This window comes from Triturus cristatus, chromosome 3_1 (genome assembly GCF_964204655.1).
Source record: "Triturus cristatus chromosome 3_1, aTriCri1.1, whole genome shotgun sequence".
Classification (NCBI taxonomy): domain Eukaryota; kingdom Metazoa; phylum Chordata; class Amphibia; order Caudata; family Salamandridae; genus Triturus; species Triturus cristatus.
Genome location: NC_140583.1, coordinates 538798405 through 538820570, shown reverse-complemented (window position 1 = coordinate 538820570; position 22166 = coordinate 538798405). Strand labels below are relative to the sequence as shown.

Genomic DNA, 22166 nt, shown 5'->3' with positions numbered 1-22166 from the left:
ATAAATCACTCAGAAGTCCTCCCACCATCATAAATGTTTGCCTACACAGGCAGCATTCATAAAGCCAGTACATGTGCATATTTCACAATGAAAAGCCTTGGTGGGATGAGTATGCATATTTGTTGCATACCAAGCTATAACATTTACTTATCTCAACAACAAGGGCATGAGATAAAATAAAAGTGGGGCTGGGCCCCTTCTGATTGCTAAATGGACAGGACCGGACAGTTCTTATAGTCCACAAGGCATTTGCCCGGTGGGCTGGAGCCCTTGGAAGCCCGTTTTGAAAGCCCAGGGCCACTCCAGGTGCCTATGCCACTCTCCCCAGATCCCCGAAGTTAATTACAGCAGGCACAGGGAGATGTCATCAGAGAGAAAATGAGTGAGGTAGTGATAAAGGGATCAGACAGGGGAGAAAAGATAGAGGAGAGATAGAGACAAGGATTATGAATTCTGGATTATGGATGGATGAAAAGAGAGAGATTATGTGAGGAGACAAAGGGAGTGGGGTTGGTTTAAGCATTTTTGTGAAGACTGCTTTTGGTTCCACAGTCCGGCTCCTTACATGATGTGCCAGTACGAAGTTTGTAGAGCTACCTCTTCTCGTTGCGAAGGTTGCTGTGCAATTAATGGGACATTTCCATGCCACTCTGTAAGGTTGCCATACTTTGAATGGGACAAAGCTATATCTACTTATCATTGTCACTGAATAATAACTCAGGCAGCACTAACACGTCTTTTTAGGGCTGCTAGCGGTTTATTGGGGCATTAGTAGTGCTTGTTGGCATGGCGGCGGTGTGTATTGTCTTTGAGACTGTATGACACCTACCTGCATTGGTGGCATGCCAAGAAGTGGCAGCACTTCCACTTCTCAACAGTGCAGCTATACCTTCAGTCTGACATTTTTACTCCTTACGGCAGGAGTATCATCTTTTAATGGGGCTGATTTAGAGCGCCTAAGGATGACTGACATACCTATACTGAGGCATAATCCACACTCTCAACTAGGTAGCTGTAGTGTAATCGGGACTGTACGGGCACTTGCAATGAGGATGCTACACATGAAGTGGGCAGCACCAGAACGCCTTTTCTTGGCACTCATTGTTTACAACTGCCATACTAGAGCTTCTTAGCAGAGACAATAGCAGCCATTCTCAGCAAAACTGCTGCATGTAAAATTGTGAACAGGCAGGATGGATAATATTTCTGTTCTGTGTACTCAAGGCAGCATCGATGCAAGCACGTTCACACAAAGGACAGTTACAAGACAGCAGCAGAACAACCTACATTGGGAACCGTGCAACCACTGCACAGCCAGCAGCGGCACAGCCAGCCCAGCTTTCACACACATGGAACAAATACAGGAAAGCTATCAGCAGAGCAAGCGTCTCAGACACTAAGGACATCATAGACAGGTTAGCAGGGGCGACACTGGTATTTCCAAAAGGGATGATATGCATGTAACGGGACCATGCTACAAAAGGAGTGCACGGCTGCTATGCTATATATACATCTATATATAACATATAGATAAGCCATGGGAACGCCAATGATGAGGCATGCCGCTGCTCACTTTCGGGCTGCCTCGTTATGGTGCATTTGACATCAATATCGATGTCACATATCAGGTGAGTCTGGTGCAGTGCATAGCCCCTCCTGAGCCTATTGAAACACTGATCTGGCAGCTGAGGCTTTGGAAGGAACCTGCTATTACTACCCTCAGCTCCTCCCTCGCCATGCCACCATTTCAAGGCATATTTTCTATTGGTGTCTGGGAGGGAGGTGTGCGAGAGGTCAGGGGGAGCAGCCCGAGATATAAATAACCAGACGGGCGGAACTGGAAAGTGATGGACTGCGAGTGTTCCTAGTCCCTTCCCTCCCAATCACCTTTTCGTGATTCGTACAGCTCCTTTCTCTCCCAGGGCTCCTCCGTACAAGAGAAGCACTGGGAGATGAGAGAGCTGCCTGTCCCTGCCCCAGCAGGGAGCACCAGGACAGTTGTACTCCCCAGGCACGAGCTTGATGCTGTTTGCTATTTTAATTATCCTAAACAAAATCGAAACAATGACTTGTTGCTTTCTACCCTGCCCGAAGCCTGAAATCAATATACACAACGTATCGGTATTTTCGAACAAACTGGTATTTATTATTGCTGGTCTACGAATAATATGAGTAAGTGTTATAACAATAATTATTATTTACTCAGCAAACAAAATGGATAGAAAGGTGAACGCTAAATAGGCCCTAACACATGTTACATTTTGGTGATTTACCGCTTGATTATTTACAGAATATCTGATTATTTTAGAATATCTTGTTCTGACTCGTGTAAAGCTTCTGCAAGACTTCCTGACATTAGGCTTTAAGTCAGAGCGTCCCCTCTGGTAACTGGTCCATCAGTCTTGCTGGCCCCAGTCATCACTATCTTGTCTACTATTTTCACAAGTGATGGTTTATGAAACAAACTTTGATCATACTTGGCTCCTGTGTTGAATACACTTGACGGTGAACAATGCTATCCTTCAGATTTCAGGAAGCACAAGGAAGCTCCTGCTACTATATCTCATATATATTATATCTCTCCAGTTCCTCTGATACAAAACCATTCTAGGTTATTCACACTCAGAAGACATCCCCAGATACTTAAAAATGTAAAATGATCCAGCTGCAGTGTAGGAGGCGAAGCGGGTGCAGTCTGATAGGGTTGAGGAGACCACGAGGAAAATGGCATCTGGCAACGCCTGCATCGGAAAGCCGGCTCCGGAATTCCAAGCCACGGCAGTGGTGAACGGCGAGTTTAAGGAAATCAAATTGTCTTATTACAGAGGAAAGGTTTTCTTCTTCTACCCCCTCGACTTCACCTTTGTCTGCCCCACCGAGATCACAGCCTTCAGTGACCGTGCAGAGGAATTTCGCAAGATCAACTGCGAGATCATTGGTGCCTCAGTTGACTCTCCTTTCACTCATCTTGCATGGACACACGCACCGCGCAATGGAGGTGGACTGGGTACCATGGACATCCCGCTGGTGTCAGACTTGACTCATAGCATCGCCAGGGACTATGGTGTGATGAAGGAGGACGATGGTATTGCATTCAGAGGTCTTTTCATTATCGATGATAAGGGAATCCTGCGCCAGATCACCATCAATGACCTGCCTGTGGGTCGCAGTGTTGATGAGATTCTGCGGCTGGTGCAAGCCTTCCAGTTCACAGACGAGCACGGTGATGTGTGTCCTGCTGGCGGGACTCCAGGAAAAGATACAATTAAGCCCACAGTGAAGGACAGCAAAGAGTACTTTGCAAAAATAAAGTGAGTCCTTGCCTCATCACCCTTCTAAAGTGAGTGTTCAACTGTTCCAGGCCACAGTTCTCTGGATGTTGCATCATGCTCGAAAGTTCTGCCGGGACACTGACACAAACCTACGAGCATTGTTGGATTTTGACTCATGCCTTAAATGGCACGTGTACGATCTGTAACAACATTAAAAGTGCTGAGAAGTTGAAAATGATCCAGGGAGTGAAAAAATATCTTCTCCAGCTTGTTAACCTGAGGAACAGAAATTTAACCCATATCATTTGTAAGTTTGCAGACAGGTGGGAACTCACTTTTTTAAACAGGAGCTAAGCTTCTGTCATGCATTTCAATGCATTCGATGCATAATCAATTACCATGTTAACATACATTATGTAAACGTATACTAAAACCCATGCCACACGTCAAGTTGGTTTAAGCTATTTCATTTAGTTGTATTCTTAACTTGTGGTTTATAACATAATGTTTATGCTTGAGAGTCGGGTTCAAGAAGAAAATGGCTCACAGGAACTGTCAGTCTGCATGTGTACTGTGGCCTTGTGTGCTGCGCTAGTGACATTAATCACATTACTTTAGAAACTGTGGGGTATATGTACAAGAAAATGTCAGAGTGCATGTAATGCCAAATTTTGTAACTCGGGTGTCCGACATTTTCAAAACGCAGGGATGCACCGCATATACAAAAATATGGTGCACCTCTGTATTTCCCCTACCGCTGGCACTATTAAAGCTGCCTAGCGCCAGTGCAGGCACCCTGCACCATGTTGCAAGGGTGCCTGCGCTGTAGTGGTGATAGTTTATTTGCAGGAAGGGACACCTTCTTGCACGTAATTAATCTTTAAGGGTGATTTGCTGTTTCTATGTGTGCTTCATTCTGCAGCATACAAATAAAGAGCAAAATTTGAGGAGAAATTAATAATTTATGATTGTATCACCATCCTAAGACCAAGTTTTACCTTGCCTTAGTTTTTGGTGCTGCACCATCCTTGTAAATATGGAGCAGCATAAAAAAGCAATGGGGATTGTGGTGGAACGCCCACTGCAACACCCATTGCCGGCCCCTTTGCCGAAGCGGACTGTTGCGAAAAGGGGCATATTTACAAGGTGGCGTTAAGCCATGTTATGTGGCTTAATACCACCGTGTAAATATGGAGTATGGAGCAATGCCCCCGGAGTGTCAGAAAAAGTGACTTTCCAGTGGCGTTAGACACTTGTAAATATGCCCCAGTGTGGAAAATACTTTGAGGATGACTTCTCTATTCAAGATGTGTAACTCACTTATAGATTTCACACAGGTGACCACCCATGTGTATGTCACATAGAAAAAACATCACCCATACAAATTTACCCTAATACTAACAAGAGGTTTGGAGTTAAGGGTACTCTTCTGTTGCATTCACTTTACCAACTTTATCTGAAGAAATTGCTGCTCTCTGTACTGTACCTTGGTGGGGGTGTGTGCATGAGAAAAGCTCGCACTACTGCTGCTGCTGCTTATGCTGTTCATTTCTGTGATTCAGTCTTGCACTGTTGTTGTCATTGGTGTTTTGTATGTGATTGAAGCATCCACTGATATTGCCATATACATATTGCACCTTTATCCAACACGTATGTCCACGCAGGTGGAGAGGTTTTGAAGGTCCTTTCATATATTGGTCCTATTGCTGGAACCTCCAACAGCTATCAGTATTTCACAAACACATGTACATCAATACCACGAAAAGGTTTGAACCTGCCAAAATATAAGAAATTCGGTCCTGCTGAGAACTGCTGGCACTATTCCACTAAGATATACTTTATCTATGCTTAGAAGCTGTCGTCTCAATGGTGTGCTGGGGTGCTTTCACACCTTTAAGCATACCCTTATTTATTTTTTAAATACTTTCTCTATTTCACTATTGGCAACTATATGTTTTCGGAAAATGTAGTGCCATAGATTGTTGTAATCCCTGCATCAATATCTCATTGGACCCTGAAGATATAGTGAAAATTGACACATTTTCATGTTTTCAGCAAATTTGCTCAGTATTTTGTTGCCTTTCTCAAATGGACAAACATAAACATCTCAGAACTCTAACCAAGGTAATGTCATCAAGAATGCCTGGAGTCTGACAATACTAAATATGTCTAGGTTGTTCTAGGGACTGTAGTCTGCTCAATAATTCGTGTAATATTACAACATAACACTAAAATGTGTCAAAATCACTCCTGATGGTGCACTCTTTATTTGATGACAGATATCCAAAGTCAGGATTGTTCGGCCGTGTCTGGCTAGCCAGTATAACACTCTCAACATTATGTTTGTCACTTGTTTAGCATGGTCTTTCCTTCTAGTCTGCCTTGTGCAGGGACATGCATGACTTAAAATTTGGCTATTTGATTGAGTTTAGTTTCCTGCTACTTTGTCCCACCTTTGCTGTCTGCTAGATCACTGGGACACTTCCTTTTAAAGCAGCTGTGTGCTTTAACAGGAAAAGAAAATGCCCCTGCCAAGGCATGACATCCAGATTTGTGTCAGGTCTAGGCAGTACCCTGAGCCTCTTCTCCTGAGGAACTGACACATATCCATAGGGTTGCCAGACCTTTCTTATAATGAAGGACCTGCCCTTCAACTGGATGTGAAGACAAACTCCTGAAAAGCAGTGCAATAGGAGTTGGAAGAGAAAGAAGGGAGAAATGATGAGCGTCTGTCATGTTCACTACCTGAGTGATGATAGGGTGCGGTTTTCTTGTGACTAGTCTCCCGTCTGGTTTCCTTCTGGATAAAGATTCGTGTAGCGGAGTCACTGCAAAATAAACACTCAATTTGTTACTCTATTCTACATCTAGTGACTCTCTACAGCTTATTCTCTAAAATTGCTCTAAACAATCCCACTTCCCACCTTAACATGCCCTTTTACCCTTGTGGGCTCTGTGGTCATGTTGGGTGGAGTTCCTGAGTTCATAGAAGTTCTGGGAGGGAAGAAACAGGTTAATGATAAGGGAATTTACTCACTGTTCACAGAGGTACAGGGGAACAGGAGGTCTTTCTCTTTAGGATCAAAACAGTGTTAACTCACAACTCTTTTATAACAATCTTCAAATGTCTTGACTAATGTTGAGCTTTAGGTTGAGGAGTTTGTTAGTTTCTTCAACAGTGTGTTGAATTATCACATAGTCATGTTTCGCCTCTAAGTAACTTTATTTTGTCTTCTTAGTGTACCTTTATCTGCCGGGAAGCTTGTTGCAGGCAAGTAGAGAGCTTTTGTTCTTGTCTTTTCTCCTACAAGATTCTGGTTGCCTCACCGTCGGCAGCAGGAGTGGTTTCTGGAGTGAAAAAAGGTAAGTCTATCAACGGTTGGCTGTATGTGAGGCATTTGCAATCTTGACTGGGACCTTCATCAAGGAGCTCTTACTCCTGCGGAAGCCTCTGGATAATGAGCACGGAGATTTGTTGGCGTGGCTTTATATAGGGTTGCCACCGATGCCCATGATGGCAGCCTGGTCACAGGGTCATAATAAGTCTCACAAGTCCTGCAAGTTTTTACTCAAAGTCACACCTTGAACAGCATGCGTAGGAGCAGAGGCACCAGCTGGGAGGAAACGGTGCATGTTGTGTACTGGTGAGCTGTGCCTGTATTATTGCACATGGTAGGGAGGCAATGGGTTTCCTGGGTCTCCTGAACATTGGGGTACCAGGGAGCTATGGGTTTTGTAAGGGTTGAGGGTTTTCAAATGCATTCTTTGGGGCAGATTTAGCAACACTTTGCTGGTGCAAAGTCAAAAAATAATGCAACCCTGCGCAAAGTGTGGCTAAAGTAATTACTTTCCAGTGCAAAACATTTTGCAATGGAAAGTAGCCCTAAGAGAAAAACAAATACCAATTTTCATTAAAGGTGCATCTCCCAGGTGGTATGTGGTTATTTACACACTACCACCCATGGTTCTTGAAGCAAATGCCTATCTATTAACAATGGTAGACAGGGCATTGTGTGTAAAAATAACTCCATGAGTCAGGCACTAAAAAGGAGAACTGTTTTCATGTTAGGCTGTCAAAACAGCATCCCAGCTCCTTGTTGAGGTGCAGACGTGTGTGCATGCACACTAGGTAGGACACCGGTACTGTTTGGATTTTTTGCTGGGGCGCATACGTATATGTGTGTCTATGACCCAGCGAGGAGACAGAGAGTGTTTGTATTCTTCCTGTGAGGTAAGAAAAAATGGGGCTCTAATGTGTGTCTCTTCTACCTAGTGATTGGTGTGATTTTGATTTTATTCAGAGGCTAAGAAAAATTCCAAAAAGGTTACAAAAGGCTCCTCGTTTGGGTGCAGACATCTGTGTGAGTGTATGACTGCACCCCAGCGAGGAGACAGGCTCTGTTTGGATTTTTTCTGAGTCTAAGAAAAAATCCAAACATTAACACAGTCCCTTGCTGGGTCACAGACATATGTGTGCCTACACCCCATCAAGGAGCCATGGCCTGTTTGGCTTTTTTCTGAGGCTAAAAAAACTCCATATGACATCTATGCTAATTGCTGGAACACATACCTGTGTGTGCCTACACCCCGGTGAGGAACTAGGCGCTGTCTGGAATATTTCTTAAGATAACAAAAATACAAACAGCATCAGGGCTCTTTCCTGGGTCCCACCTTTGATTGTGTGCCCATGCCACAGCAAGCCACCACTGTTTGTATTTCCGGGCAGGTTAGTGGTCCACATTTTCACTTGGAAATGAGAGATTCTCTGAAAGTACTGTCAGACTTATAATGTCCTTACAGTGAAAGGGATGAGAGACACCTGTCAGTTTTCCTCTTGCCGTCGTCCTGGTGTAACCTCAATAATTTCAGGAAACACAACACAATAAACCAGGATTTATATGGCAAGAAACCCAAATGAAATGCATTTTGCATAGCCTACAAAAATATGTATTTATGTGCACAAATGCATTGTGGTATTGCCACCTTTATAGATTCGACATCACACCCAAGGAGTACTATTCATAGGGTCAACATCAGCATAAGAATGTAGTTGCACGCATTTGATTAGGGTTCTGAACAAATAATAATTGTAAAATGGCTCTGTATAGTACTTCTGGATAGAAACATCACCTATACAAGTGGGTTGACTGCACTATTATAGGAATTGCAAAACAATCATTGTAATAGTTTTGATTCTGACCACTCAAATTATCTGACCACTTGTATGTTTGGTCCTGTGTAGGCCTGGGCGAAGCACTACGCTACGCTCGCGTAGTTTGCGAAGTTCGCGCTACTTCGCACTACGCGAACTGCACGTAGCACAGTGCGAACACGCGTAGCGTAGTGTTGCGTAGTGCTGCGGTCATTTTTTGCTTGCTCGCGGTCCTCAACGTCAAGTTGGCGACCGCGAGCAAGCAAAATGACATCCCGGCGAGACTTTTTCCTTGTTCGCGATCGCGAGCATGGAAAATAAACCTCCCGGCGAGATTCCCAACGCGAGGAGGTCAGGTTTCTCATTGCGAGGGGTCGCGTATGCTCGCGACCGCTCGCGATGAGAAACTACCAGTTCGCGTTGAGAAAGCTGCCGCTTGAGTAAAAATCTACTCGAGCAGCAGAAAACTACAGCTCGCACTGTGCAAGATGCCATTTTCAATGATTGCACAGTGCCGGTTGCTTGTCCGCACTGTGCAATCATTGAAAACAACATCTTGCACAGTGCGAACATGTTACTACGCAGTTCGCGTAGTGCTACGCGTAGCTCGCGTAGTGCGAACTTCACTTTGCGTAGCTTCGCGAAGTGCTACTTCGCGAACTACGCCCACCCTTAGTCCTGTGGTTTGTTGCACAGTTTTGCACTGAGCACTGTGCCACTGTGTCAGTTTCTCCATATTTCATACTTCAACTAAATGTATGAGGCATTTTGATTAACTCAATACGGTTATGAAAAATTGTTATGTACTCTATGTCTCCATCAATCCGTACCGTTGAGTTGTTTTTCACAATATATTCTATGCCTGCTATATTTTCAAAATATTGTATTCAGCTCGTACCATATTTTCAAGATATTATTTAGTCACTCATGTTTGTTTTATACTTTTTATCTGCTGTATTTGTATTACCGATTCACGAAATGCCTGAAAATTGCAAAGTAGTCCCTGCAGGGTACATCTGGAGCAAATTTCTGACAAAGAATTCACAAGTCATGTTATCTATAATTGTCACAGATTTTCAAGAATAATCACATTCATAATCATTCACACTTACAAAAATGTTGTAAGTGTATATTTCTGCATACTCAATGTGTCACCTAAATGCACTGGCCCGTCACATTTCCGTTACCTCACTGAAAAGTAAGAATTCAGGCACAAACTTGCACCTGCACTCTGTCCAGTGAATTAGCGAAAGGTGGGCCGACTAATGATGCCACCCACCAGTCTGCATTTCACACCAAGCAGAGGCCCAGACTCACATTAGAGGAGGAAAGTGAGTTATTGCACCAGCCTACAGGGGGATAGCTGGGGGTCAATGGGAATCCGGTTTCCCTCCTACTGAAGCACGCCATCAGGGTGTGCACTAACTGTGATCCACCACAGTGTACAGTCAGGTCACCTCCTAGAGTCCTTTTTCCCTCTGCACCAGCGTCAGTAATGCAGCGTTGGCACAAAGGCAAAGGACGAGGGTTTCCCTGTTTACATGAGGCTTTTCCAACATGCAAATGCCACGTTGAGATCATTACCCTCGCATTTAGTGCAGACATGGTCCATGTTACAGAAGTGGCCTCACAGTGGTTTGCAACCTCTCCATAAACCCCTTATGTGCTGAGGACGAATTGGCTCTATCCTCGGCCACGGTGGGCGTGTGATGCAGATGAAACCGTTCCATCCTAGCACATGCCTACAGGGAAAACACTGGCGCTTCCCCTGTGGGCCACCCAACTGCAGGCCGTCACTGGGGATCACAGCTGAAGCACTTCCGCTGCCATCCCAATCCCCTACCCAGTGATCTGATGACGTTGGCGCACTCACTGCACACTGACGTCATCATATCCTATCGGGGACATGCTGGAAGCCATTTTCTCTCAGCACTTCCAAAGAAAGGACCCATACTTGGTGAGCCCTTCTTGGGAGAGGGTAGTTTTACAGTTGCAGTGGGAAAGGACTTTCCCAATGCGCCTGTATAGAGTGGATTCCTTCTCCATCATCGTGGATGGGGTCGCAAACATTTATCAGAAATCCACACCACAAGACATCAGGGATGTTTTTTCTGTATTGTTGGGGGAGCAACCGCCTAGGTATTGTCCGCTCCCCTAGGGACATGTTTGATCCATGTTTTGGCCCCGGAGGGCTGATTCAGGCATTTTTCGGATTATCTGCTCCCCCCTCCCCAGCTGGGAGGTCGAAATCCACTTAAAGTCAAGGATTGTATTTTTATAATCATTACAGGGAGTGGCCCCTTGAGCCAGGGTCGCTCCCCTCGGGTGAAATTTATTTTAGGTAATTCCACCCCCTCAGATGGCAGATCGTCTGTTTTTAGGCCAATCTGTCATCTGGGCGGGGAGCCCACTAGACACCAGGGAAATGCATTTTTTTGTATGTCATGGAATGGCCCCTTTGTCTAGGGTCACTCCCCTTTACTGGTGCGATGTTTTGGCTGTTTTCCTCCTTGGGCATAGCACCCGTATATTTAGGGCCATCTTCCCAGACAGGGGGCAGAAAGCCACTAGACACCAGTGGTTTTAGATTTATATATGTAGAGAAGCGGCCCCTTGGGCAAGAGCCACTCCCCTTTATTGGGGCAATGATTTGGCTGTTGTCTGCTCCCCTTGGGGCAGATCATTCATATTATTAGGCCTATCTGCCCGAGGGGAGTAGAAAGTCACTAGACACCAAGGAGTTTTAAATTTAAGGGCCAGGGAGTGGCCGCTTTGGCAAGTGTTTGCTTCCCATTATGGGTCAATATTTTGCCCATATTCTGCCACCGCCAGGGGCAGAGAGGCCATATTTTTAGTCCTGCTAGACACCAGTTAACATTTCAGTGTGTGTGAACTGAAGTTCGGTTGTACAGGTATTTGACTGGCTATGTGTGTACTGGCATTTGTCTGGTGGTGTGTGTGGATTGGCACTAGCCTTACGGTGTGTGTAGACTGATGCTTGCTTGGCTGGCAGTGTGCATGAACTGGCATTTTGCTTGTGGTGTGTGTGGCTGGCAGTGTGTGGACTAGAGCTTGGCTGGCAGTGTGTGTACTGGTGCTTGGCTGGGAGTGTGTGTGGACAGGCACTTGGCTGGTGTTGTGTGTGGACGGCTGCTTGCCTCACCGTGTGGCTGGACTGGTGTTTGGCTGACAGTGTGCGTGGACTGGGATTTGACTGATGGTGTGTGTGTGCTGGCGTGCGTTGACTAGTGCTTGTCTGGTGGAGTGTGTGGACTGGCATTTGACTGATGGTGTGCTTAAACTGGACAGTCTGCTGGCTCTGTGTGTCAACTGGCTTCTGGCTGGTGTTGTGTGGCTGGCATTTGGGTGGTGATGGGCAGACATAGGGCTTTATAATTCTCACAGTTTTAATTTTTGTTCTTATTTTCATCTGTGATTGCAATGTTTTTTTATCCAGTGCAAAGCTTTTGATTTCATTTGCTGCAACTCCTGCTTGCAGTGTGGGCACTGGTAGACCTGCAGTTTGTGTATGTGCATGTGTTTGGTAAGACAACTGTTTACTCTAAATGAGTATAATTTCCCAGCATAAATGTATTTTTTTGTAAATGCTGTAATAATAGCAACATATTTAGCTTCTGTTTTATTGTGGGTGAAATTGTTCTTGGATTTGTGCACAATGTGTATTGTGTTGTCTTTTGTGTATTTTTCATTTGTTATTCATTTCTAGTGCTTGCTGTGTCTCTGCAGAGTAGGTTCTGGTGAGTCTTTCTGTTCCTGGCAAGTGAGTTGTAGCCTGTGTTGCTTGCCTTTACTGGTGTCGCAGGGTGTAGAGTGAATAGCGAAAACCTTTTGCCTTTACATTTCTTTCAGTTGTTTGTGGATGATGTATATTTGAATGAGATCGTTCACCAGACTAATTTGCATGCTGAACAGTATTTAAGGGACAACCATGCCAGACTTAAGCCCCGCTCTAGAGCAGGCCGGTGGAGTCTCACAAATCTGGATGAGTTGAAGAACTTCTTGGGTTCAATATTTTGATGGGCTTGATAAGGAAAAGGACCTGGCGGAGTTCGCATAGACGCACTACACAGAACTCAGCGAAGTGTCAAAAAACCACTACATTGCTACGCAGAGTTCTGTGATTGGGTGGAGCTGCTCGCCATGCCCGTTTGCATGACGGTTTACACCATACGCAACACAAAGTGTGTTCTTGCATCAGATATCACATGCGAACGGCACCACATGGTTCGCATGGGCAGGGCCATCTTGTGTTTTTTGCTCTGCTTCTGGTGATGGGGCATGCTTTACAATCCTTCCTTAATCTATTTTATACTTCACCTGTCAAACTTATATACCCCTCAGTTTTAGTCATTATCTTATCGTGTGTCTTTGTGTTTGTGTATTATATGTTTGTTCAAATTTATTTTGTGTTTTTGCATGACTTTTATACTTTTTGCCATTTTTTGCTTTACTTTCTTATTTTTTTTCTTCCTTCCTTCCTTTTCCTATTTCTTCTCTTCCCCCCACCCAGCGCAATGGCAGAGCAGGGAAGCAGCAGCACCAGGCCCTCCTGAACCACCCATAGCGCCAGCCACTAACCTTGCGGTTGGCAGCATCTCGAAGGGGGTGCAGTCCTGTTCCATTTTTCAGAGGTGGAGGTACCTGCTCTAGTTTTTTATGTGCAGCGCAACTTCCCCTCCACCCTGGCAGCAGGTGTCAGGCCTGGCAGTGCATACACCCTCTCCCAATGCTGGGAGAGGGTGCACCGGGATGTGTGCCACAGCTCTGGGATCCGGCACACCCAACAACAACTCACACACTGGGGGCGCGGCCAGGCAGGCTGGCTGCCTAGACATGTTCCCCCAGAGCTCCAGCTGATCAGAAATTAATCCTACACAATCCTGTGGCATTGGAAGCAAAAAAAGCTGTCTCAACACGAAAAAGCATTACGTGCACAATACTCTGGAGGACTCAGAGATGGGAGTGCAGATTGGTCCGAGACGGGAGTGGACGACCTGCCTGGGGAGGAGTCAATGGAGCCTGGGCCTGCAGCGGTCAGAGAATCAGGTGTGGCCGGTAGTGGAGACCAGTCGCCGGAGCTACAGTCATGTCGCCCTGGGAGTGCAAGGTGAGTCAGGGCATTTGGGCGATCACCGAGGGGAGGCGGTCCCTGACTGACCAGAGCTGCCAGCTGAAGCCACTGCTGAAGGAGCACTGAGCAAGCGGAAGTGCGACAGCATTATCCCAGGCTGCAGATCAGGGAGAACTGCTGTGCGGCCTGAGGTGGGCCTCAGATACCCCACTGGAGAGCACGGGATCAGATCTTTGTCACCCAGCAGTGAATGGGGGCACTGTGCCTTAGGAGTGCACCGGACCATCAGGCACTGGGTGGGGCTCCAGGAGCGGCTGCTGCAATGGGTTGCAGGGAGAGTGGTGAGCTGAGGGGTGGTCAGACAGGAGTCTGCCTGGAGAGCAGTCCACTACCTGGAGTCAGAAGCCCACAAGCACAGTGAGTACTCTGTGCCTGGGGAGTGCCATGGGGGTTTGGCAACCACACACATGTAGGCCTTGGAGAGATCAACTTGGCTGGGGTGCATTGAATAATGGCACTGAGGACCGGGGAAGGAGCCCCTTCCCCTCTAATATTTTTTGGAGGGATCCATTGGTCAGAGGCCCAAGGGCAGTAGCCCAGTATCGGAGACGATCTTCAAGCATCCCAGGTGAAATGGTGGAGCAGCGCCCTGAGTTGAGGAGACAAGCTGTCTGCCGCAGGGTTCCATAGAGTCACCAACAGGCACACATAGAGTTTGGACCTGGTGTTGGGTGCAGGCAGTGTGGTCAGGGTAGCGATGGCAAATCATAAGGGAGCCAAGGTGGTACAAACTAAAAAGATAGTCAGCTACACAATGCTGCTGCAATCCGATGGAGCAATGGGTGGTCAGGCACCACAGGCAGTAGAGGGGGAACAGATAGCTCCTACTATCGCAGAACTACTAGCGGAGATCAAGGGTTCCAGAGCGCTAACCCTAGCCAGGATAGACAAAGTGGTGCTCGGACAGAGTGACTGAGACAGAACAAGGGGTTAAGACCCTGCAGTCAGAGGTAGCCACCCTGCTGAAAGAGGTAACAGAGTTGCAGACACAATCAGCCATCATGGAGGTATGGATTGAGGACAATGAGAGACGCTCCAGACAGAATACCTTGTGCTTAGTGGGCTTTCCAGAAAATGCAGAGGGACAGTCAGCGGAGCTTTTCTTGGAGGATTGGGTTACAACCACACTGTGCTCGGAAAGACTCTCAATTATTTTTACAATCAAGAGGATGCATAGAGTGCTTGCCTTGCCACCCAAACCAGGTCCACCACCATGCGCCATCATAGCACATCTGTGCAACTTTAGAGGCCAGGATGTGATATTGTGACACACCAGGGCGCAAGGAGCACCTAAGTACAATGGTCAAGCTATAATGATATTCCCTGATTACACACGTAAAGTGCCAAACCTACAAAATGAGTACAGGGAGACGAAGAAGTGACTCAGAGACAATGATATGCCCTACAGCCTCATGTACCCAGCGAAGCTTCGAATTCAGCATAATGGGAAAGCCTATGTGTTCACGACTCCATTGAAGCGAAGAACTGGCTAGACTCCCTAGGTGTGGCACAGCTTCAAACTACTAAGAATCGAACACGTAAGAATCTGGGACTGCCTGGTCAAAGTGCAAGGAGGCAGAGGCGTTCAGTAGATTCCCTGCTGGATTCATGTGCCAGCAGTGCAGGTAGAAGTTTTGTCTGCCCGGATGGCACTCTGGCTGACTCTGACTGCATCCCGGACCTGCAGGAACCTGTGCTGCCCCGAATTAAACCTAAGGGATGAGGTAAAGGAGACACAGACTTAGCAGAGCTGAAACGTGGACCAGAGACACGGTCCTCCCTCGTCAACGTAATGTATTGATGGAATAACCAGGTTTGATCTAATGCTGTCATAGATAATGTATTCAAAATGTGATAGAAATGGTATTATCAGTTTGGGGGGCCAAGAATGGGGGTAGGCTCTGAAATGCAGGTACACCTAGAAAGATATGTGCATTCCTGCAAGACACTTCAAAGAGTAGATCAGTGGATGGCTCGTGGTGGGCTACGGTCCTATCGAGCAGGCTAAGTGGTAAGCTTCATCACTGGAGGGATGACGGCCTCATTGCTACGAGTGAAGGTTGAAAAGGAGACCATTGTCTCCTTAGGGGAGATGGGGTGGCGGGTTCTAGAAAGGGGCCTAAATGTGGAGTGCCACCCAGTTTGAACTCACTGACTGTGGGAGGGGGGATTTGCCCAACAGTTGGGGCTTGTTTTTGTTACAGGAGGACTGGGTCGTCTCGGGTCAAAAGGAGGATGAGGGTAGCTACACGAATGTTGCTGTGGTGCGGGACAATGGAGCAGAGAGGCAAGAGGGACACCCGTTGGAAGGACAAACTCAGAATCACACGAGAGATGGCATCTGAGTGGAAGTGGAGGACGTGGAATGTAAGAGGACTGGGTCAAGTAACCAAAAGACACAGAGTGCACTCCTATTTGCGCTGATATGGTGTCTCGGTGGCTTTCTTGCAGGAGACTCATACTTGGGGCCCCTGCCTCTCTTCTCTCTGTCGCAGAAGGCATGGCCAGAAATTTGTGACCACATACTCAAGCTATGCGAGGGGCATCATGATTTGGGTAGTGCCCAGGACTCCCTTTGTAGTGAAAGAGACCAAGATAGACCCTGAGGGTGGGTATGTACTTGTGGTGGGAACACTGGATGTTCGTGAGATATGCATGCTGAATGTCGACCAAACATTGGGCTGTGATCGTGTCTGGGGACTTGAACTGTGTGCTAGAGGGGATGCTGGATCGCCACGCTCCCCTTCCCCCCCAGGGCAGACACTAAACCTGTAATGACAGAGGCGCTGTGAGAACTGATGAGGGATGAAGGGCTCCATGTTGTTTGGAGACTACGACGCTTAATTTGTAAAATATTAGGTCCAGGTGCTCAAATTTTTGTAGGAAGCCACACCCACTTCCCTGGCCCCACCCATTTACTCTATTGGCTCCACCCACATCCTCAATTGGCATTACTGAAAGCCAGATGTTATACCCGATCTGAATTTCAGTGAGGAGCCTTAGACAAGTAAGGTTTTCATAGAATGTTCCCGCGCCATATGACAATTTGATAAAGATGAAATCAAAAATGCATTTAATGCACAATTTTGGAATTAGGGTGCATATAACAGAGGTCTGCAAATTGCATTTACCAGAGTCAGAAATGTCCACCTGTGCAGGCTTCTTTTTGGTTGGCCTGTTATGTATGTCAAGTTGTGAAAGCCTCTGGCATATGCACATCATACGGGCAGCTGATATTTGCCCAGTGCTTCAAATCTTAGACAAATGCATATTTTATGGACAATGAGTGCCCAGTAGTGAAGGCTTCAGACATACGCACGTTGTGTGACCAAGGCACATGTGTTCAAATTTTAAATGTGCTTACAACTAATAGTCAGGGATAGTGACTTGTGTTTTCAATAGTTAACACAGAAACAGCGCACTAATATTGCTGCAAATAATCACTGTGAAGCCCTCCCATTTCTCATTTGAGACGTGCTTTTTGATCCAAAAGAATCTTTTTATGAATATTAAATGAAACGTAAATAGAACATGTCTCTGCAAAATGTCCGTAATAGACTCACATATCACCCACATTAAATATGAAAACAGTGTTTAAATAAAATAAGTCAAAGTAATCAGGGCAAGACTCTCTGCAGAATATAGCTGCCTTTATAAGGGGGGGGGCTTAAAGGCTGGGGCCTTGGGCCAGAGCCCACTTTGCCCATGCCTTAAAACGTCCCTGCTTGCTGGGTAGGCCAAGGGTTTCTGTAGTAGTGCTGCTAAAAGATCTTCAACAGCATGTGCACCACAATGGTTACCTGGAAGTACAACTAATGTAAGCAGATACACAGATGTGTACGGCAAAACAAAAAGCAAAATAATGAAGTCAAATGGAGGAAGGGAAACTGAATTAAAGGGAGTCAGAAAGGGGTGGAATGAAAAAGAGGGACAGAATGAGTGGAGGTACATGAGGTGGAAGCATAGAATGCGAATAGAGATGGAGAACATGGGAGAAAAGACAGAGCCCGAAAGATAGACAACATGAAGAAGAGAAAGAAATCAAGGTAATGAGATGAATGAAGAGAGAGCGAGTACTATGAAGGGTGCAAGCAAAAGAGAGATGGAGACATATGGGAGAAAACAGGTCTGAAAAAAGTGAAATGGAGTACATCTGTTTAAAAAAATGGAAGTTGAGGAAAGTTGAGCAGGCAAAGAAAGACATATAGACAAGAGTGGATGGACACGCAAAGTAAAGAAGGGGCAGATACACAGGAATGGAGGTGGAAAGATATTTATTGTTTTGCCAATAAAATTTTTGTGAAGAAGGTTGATGCCCTCTTTGCTCTGGGGGATTGCTGGTTAGAAGTAAACAATGATGCTCATGAGTGGTGTGCTCTGGTAACTGGTTTTGTGTGGAGCAAAAGTTGATGGCCAGATCAATTGATGGTTTACCTTAATCACAGGAGAAAATCACCCCCACATCACCCATAGAAATCAAGATACTTTACTGGTGTTGCCCAAAATTAATCTAAAGGAATGCAGTTGTTTATTTGCTAGATGGCTCTATGTCATCAGGAAAAGGCTAATCCGGGCATGTTCTTTAGTTTTAGTAAACTGTGTCATCTCAGATAAACACAATGGGTATAACTAAAGTCAACAAAGACTACAGATCCTTGAATGCAATGGGAATAGGATGTTAACATGCATGGCGAGGGCCCTGTCTTAAGTTACAAGAAGCCATCCAAATCCCCTATACATGAACTATGTATTGTCCTGTATGATTGCCTCAGCCATGCCTCTGTGCACCGTTGGTGGTGGCATTGTGAAAGAAGTCAGCCAGTACGCAGGGTTGGGGTGAACTTCACACCTGCCACAAATAAGAAGTTTGCTGTCTGTTCCTGTAAGTTTATCAGAGAAAGCGCTGCCTTCAGTGGCAGCTCACGGCGTGAAAAGCAAGGTGAGGGAGCGGCTTTGAAGGGACACAGTGTCTGTTTATTGGTTGATGAAAAACGTCAATGAAAACGGCGATCATGGCAATCAAAATGAGTCTTTTCCTCCTCCTTCTTCATGGATGATATGTTCTGATTGCTCTTTGGGAATATATTTGTGTCTGGGGTGTCTCTCACAGGACGCGGCTGCTGTTACCTCACAGACCTCTTGCCGTCACTCATGCGTCCACGTTTCCCAGAAGGGTGCTCCTTTCCAGGCTCAGAGTGCAACCCCAGGGCAGGGGGGAGGCGAACACCACGATGTTCCACCTGGAGGAATCTGACTCCGAGTTCAGTGGATACTTCCTCAGGTGGCTCGTAGAGGGGTCGATGTACTAGGTGTAGACAGAGGCGTAGCTAGAGCTTGTGGCGCCTGGGGCTATCCCTCAGATTGCCGCCCCTGGGGGAGGGGGTTTACTGGGGAAAAAAGGACATCAAGCACTTGAAAGAGGACCGAGAGACACGTAGTATCGCCGCTAATAGTTACCTCGATCGTGCAAGTTACTTGCACATACATGACATGGTCCAAGGCTACACAGTTGAATACACTGGTGACTGGCAGTGACTGGCGGTACAAAAGAGAAATCACAGACTGCATGATCTATCTGGGGACTCAGAAAAACCGCATGTGACATCCATCAGAGAGCTGCGCGAACAATTACCTGGTAATCCCCTCAGCACAATGCAAACATGCACATACATGACACTGTTCAGGGATCCATTATCCACAGCTGACATTAAATGACCATTCATCATGGTCCCCCCATTAAAGCAGTGCACTTTGTGATCTTCATGGTACATGTTCTTTGCAGCAGGCACATTAACCCTCTTTGCTACCTTTCCAGGAGTCGACCCTTCCACTAGACACAACTCGGATCTCTCTCTAGGAAGAACATTAATCACCAAAGTTATTATGACATTTTTATTGTTTCTGAAAATTGCTGGAGGCCAGGAAGGAGGCAGCAAGTTTTTTTAAAACCATAATATACTTGCAAACACTGCGCACCCACCCGAAATAGGTACCCAGTGCGGTCACACCGTTCACACCGCCCTAACCTGCTCAAGGTTCATGTGACCTCAGTGACAGAGTCACAGTGACTGGATCACTGTTGCTCTAGGGTGTGCTGCTTCGTAGGCCTGCCCGTAAGACTGGAGATGAACTTCAGTATGGATTGTGGTGGACAGGCCTTCAAGGTTAACCCACAATTGACACCCCAAGGGTACACCTGCTTGTGCTAAGACATCAAGCCTTCTAAGGTCTAGCATGGGAATATGCTCCCTCAATAGAGTGGTCTGGTGGCTGGTCATGAAGGCTGAACCCAGTTCACCAGTTCCAAATTTGACAGCTCTGGCCATAGTGCCACATCCTTTCCCCCACTGAACACCATACTGCCCCACTGAGAGAACCTCGCACTGCCTTCAGCTACAACCTAATTGTGCCCACTATAAACACTTGGATGTGGCTCAATTCAAATTATGCACTTGATAAGAGTAATATGCTGCCTAAAAAAAAAAGTAAAAGCAAACACTCATAGGGTATGCAAGATTACATGTGAAATGTAAGCAGAAACAACATGGTTACCTTAACGATCTCTCACTCACTATTCAGAAATGAGCGAGTGGTTTTACCTGAAAAGTTAAGGACATGACTAGAGGGCCCGAAGGGAACCATTTCAATGTCCATTGCTTATATCCTTACAAAAAGTAAGCAGTATGGTTTAAAAAGACTATATCCATAAACACAGAGCCATGGTACACATTTTGTTTTCCAATCCACCCATCAACCAGGTATTGCAGTACCTCCTCCAGGAATGGTACACTTTCCCACCTGGGAACAATAATGCTGTTCAAAGAAAGACTAGAAAACAAAAGTAGCGCTTCAATGCAAAGTCTGTAAAGTGAGGCTGATGTATTTGGATGTGAATAAAACCAATCTGGCCACTTTGCAACCACTCTGTCTTGCTTTATTTTGTTATGTATTTATTTTTCATATTTAAAACCTTCTATTTCTCTCCATCCCGCTGCACTTTGGAATTGAAAAATGTCAGAAAAAGGGTATTTCCCGCAAGAGTGTTTTTCTTTTTTGGATCCATTTCACAGGGAAGCAACTAAATGAAAGAAGGAAAGAGGTTGTGAACCGTTTCTTTCAAGTTACAGTTTTCAGTAAGTGAGGAGTAAGACAGAAAGAGAGGGAATAATAGGAAGAGAGGGGGGGACAGCAGCCAGCACAAAAAGAAGAGAACATTGCCCGAGTCCTACTCCTTCACGGCCCGTCCCCGAACGTCCACGAAAGCAAGCGGAGCCTTATATGAATGCCTTTGTCCGCACTTAATTGGTAACTACAATATGCTACGTTTACATAAGAACGAGCAAAAAATGAAAGGTTGCACTTTTACGGGCACATAACGTACATCAACCATTAAACATGGCCTACTTGCTTTACAGTAGCACGTGTTACCAAAAATGAAATCTTTTACTTGCTTACTGCCTAGTGCCTTTAGGTGTTAATTGTAGGCCTCCTGCTGGCTGCTGCGTCACGCGCTGCTTGATCTTCAGTTGATTGACTACACTGCAGCTGCGCAATACGCGGAGGCAGGCGGAAGTGGGGACACTGATCTTAATTGGTCTGACTCACTCGAGAGGAAACACTTGACTAGTCAACGCCAAAGAGGGACGGGCCGGTTATTTATTTTCAAGCAGTCATTGGCAGCGCACTAGCGCTACTATGATTGATGTTAGTTATGTGGGAGGGACCTCACCCAGACAGTTTCTGGCAGTCTGTACATGCCGTCCGTGTGCCTCAAGAAAAGGTGGCAGTCACAGCGTACAAATTTAAATATTTCACGCACAAATCCAGCCCAATCAGGCAACACTGAAGTGACTGAACCCAGGCAGGCACGGATTTAGTGTGCAATATCGGCTCTTCTCCAGGGAGACACTATGAACTTAGTGAGCCAATATTGTGTGTGTAGACCCGGCCCTAAGAAATAAGTGCCGGTGCTAAGCACCGTAAAGCACCGGCACAAATTAAGAACTGGAGATCCTTATAGCAGACAGTATTCCTGTCATGTCCTTGCTAGGGCATGAATAGCCGTATTGATTACTGTTTAACCCCTCCCCGCTCATGACGGAACCGTTCCGTCATGAGCCACGGTTGCCGTGTGCTCATGACGGAACGGTTCCGTCATGACAATCCTGTTGGCGGCCGCTCCGCCTGCGCGGCGCTGTTTCCCCGCCTGTGCGGGGCGACAACGCAAATGGGCGGAGTCATGACGGAACCGTTCCGTCATGAGCACAGCTCAACTGTGGCTCATGACGGAGCGGCTCCGTCATGAGCACAGGCCCACCGCGCTGCCCCCCTGCCCCCCCCAGCACTGCAGCGGAATGTCCGCAGCAGCGAAGGGGTTAATGACAGATGTTGCTCTGCAGTGGGTGATGGATATAGAGTACCTGGCGCGATATATCTCAGACCACTCCCCTCTGCTTGTTTCAGTTTGTTTGCAGGTGGAGGCCCGAGGTGCCCCTATGGAGACTAAACGCGGAGGCAATAACAGACCAGGTATTCATGTCCTAGGTTTCCTGTCCACTTGATGAATATTTTAGAAATAACTGAGGTAGTG

The 22166-nt window shown here is 46.3% G+C and overlaps 1 pseudogene; it reads left to right on the top strand.

Annotated features, from left to right (window-relative positions):
• The first annotated feature begins 2681 nt into the window (after positions 1 to 2681).
• On the top strand, positions 2682 to 3383 carry LOC146860556 (peroxiredoxin-1 pseudogene; annotated as a pseudogene).
• The last annotated feature ends 18783 nt before the right edge of the window (positions 3384 to 22166 follow it).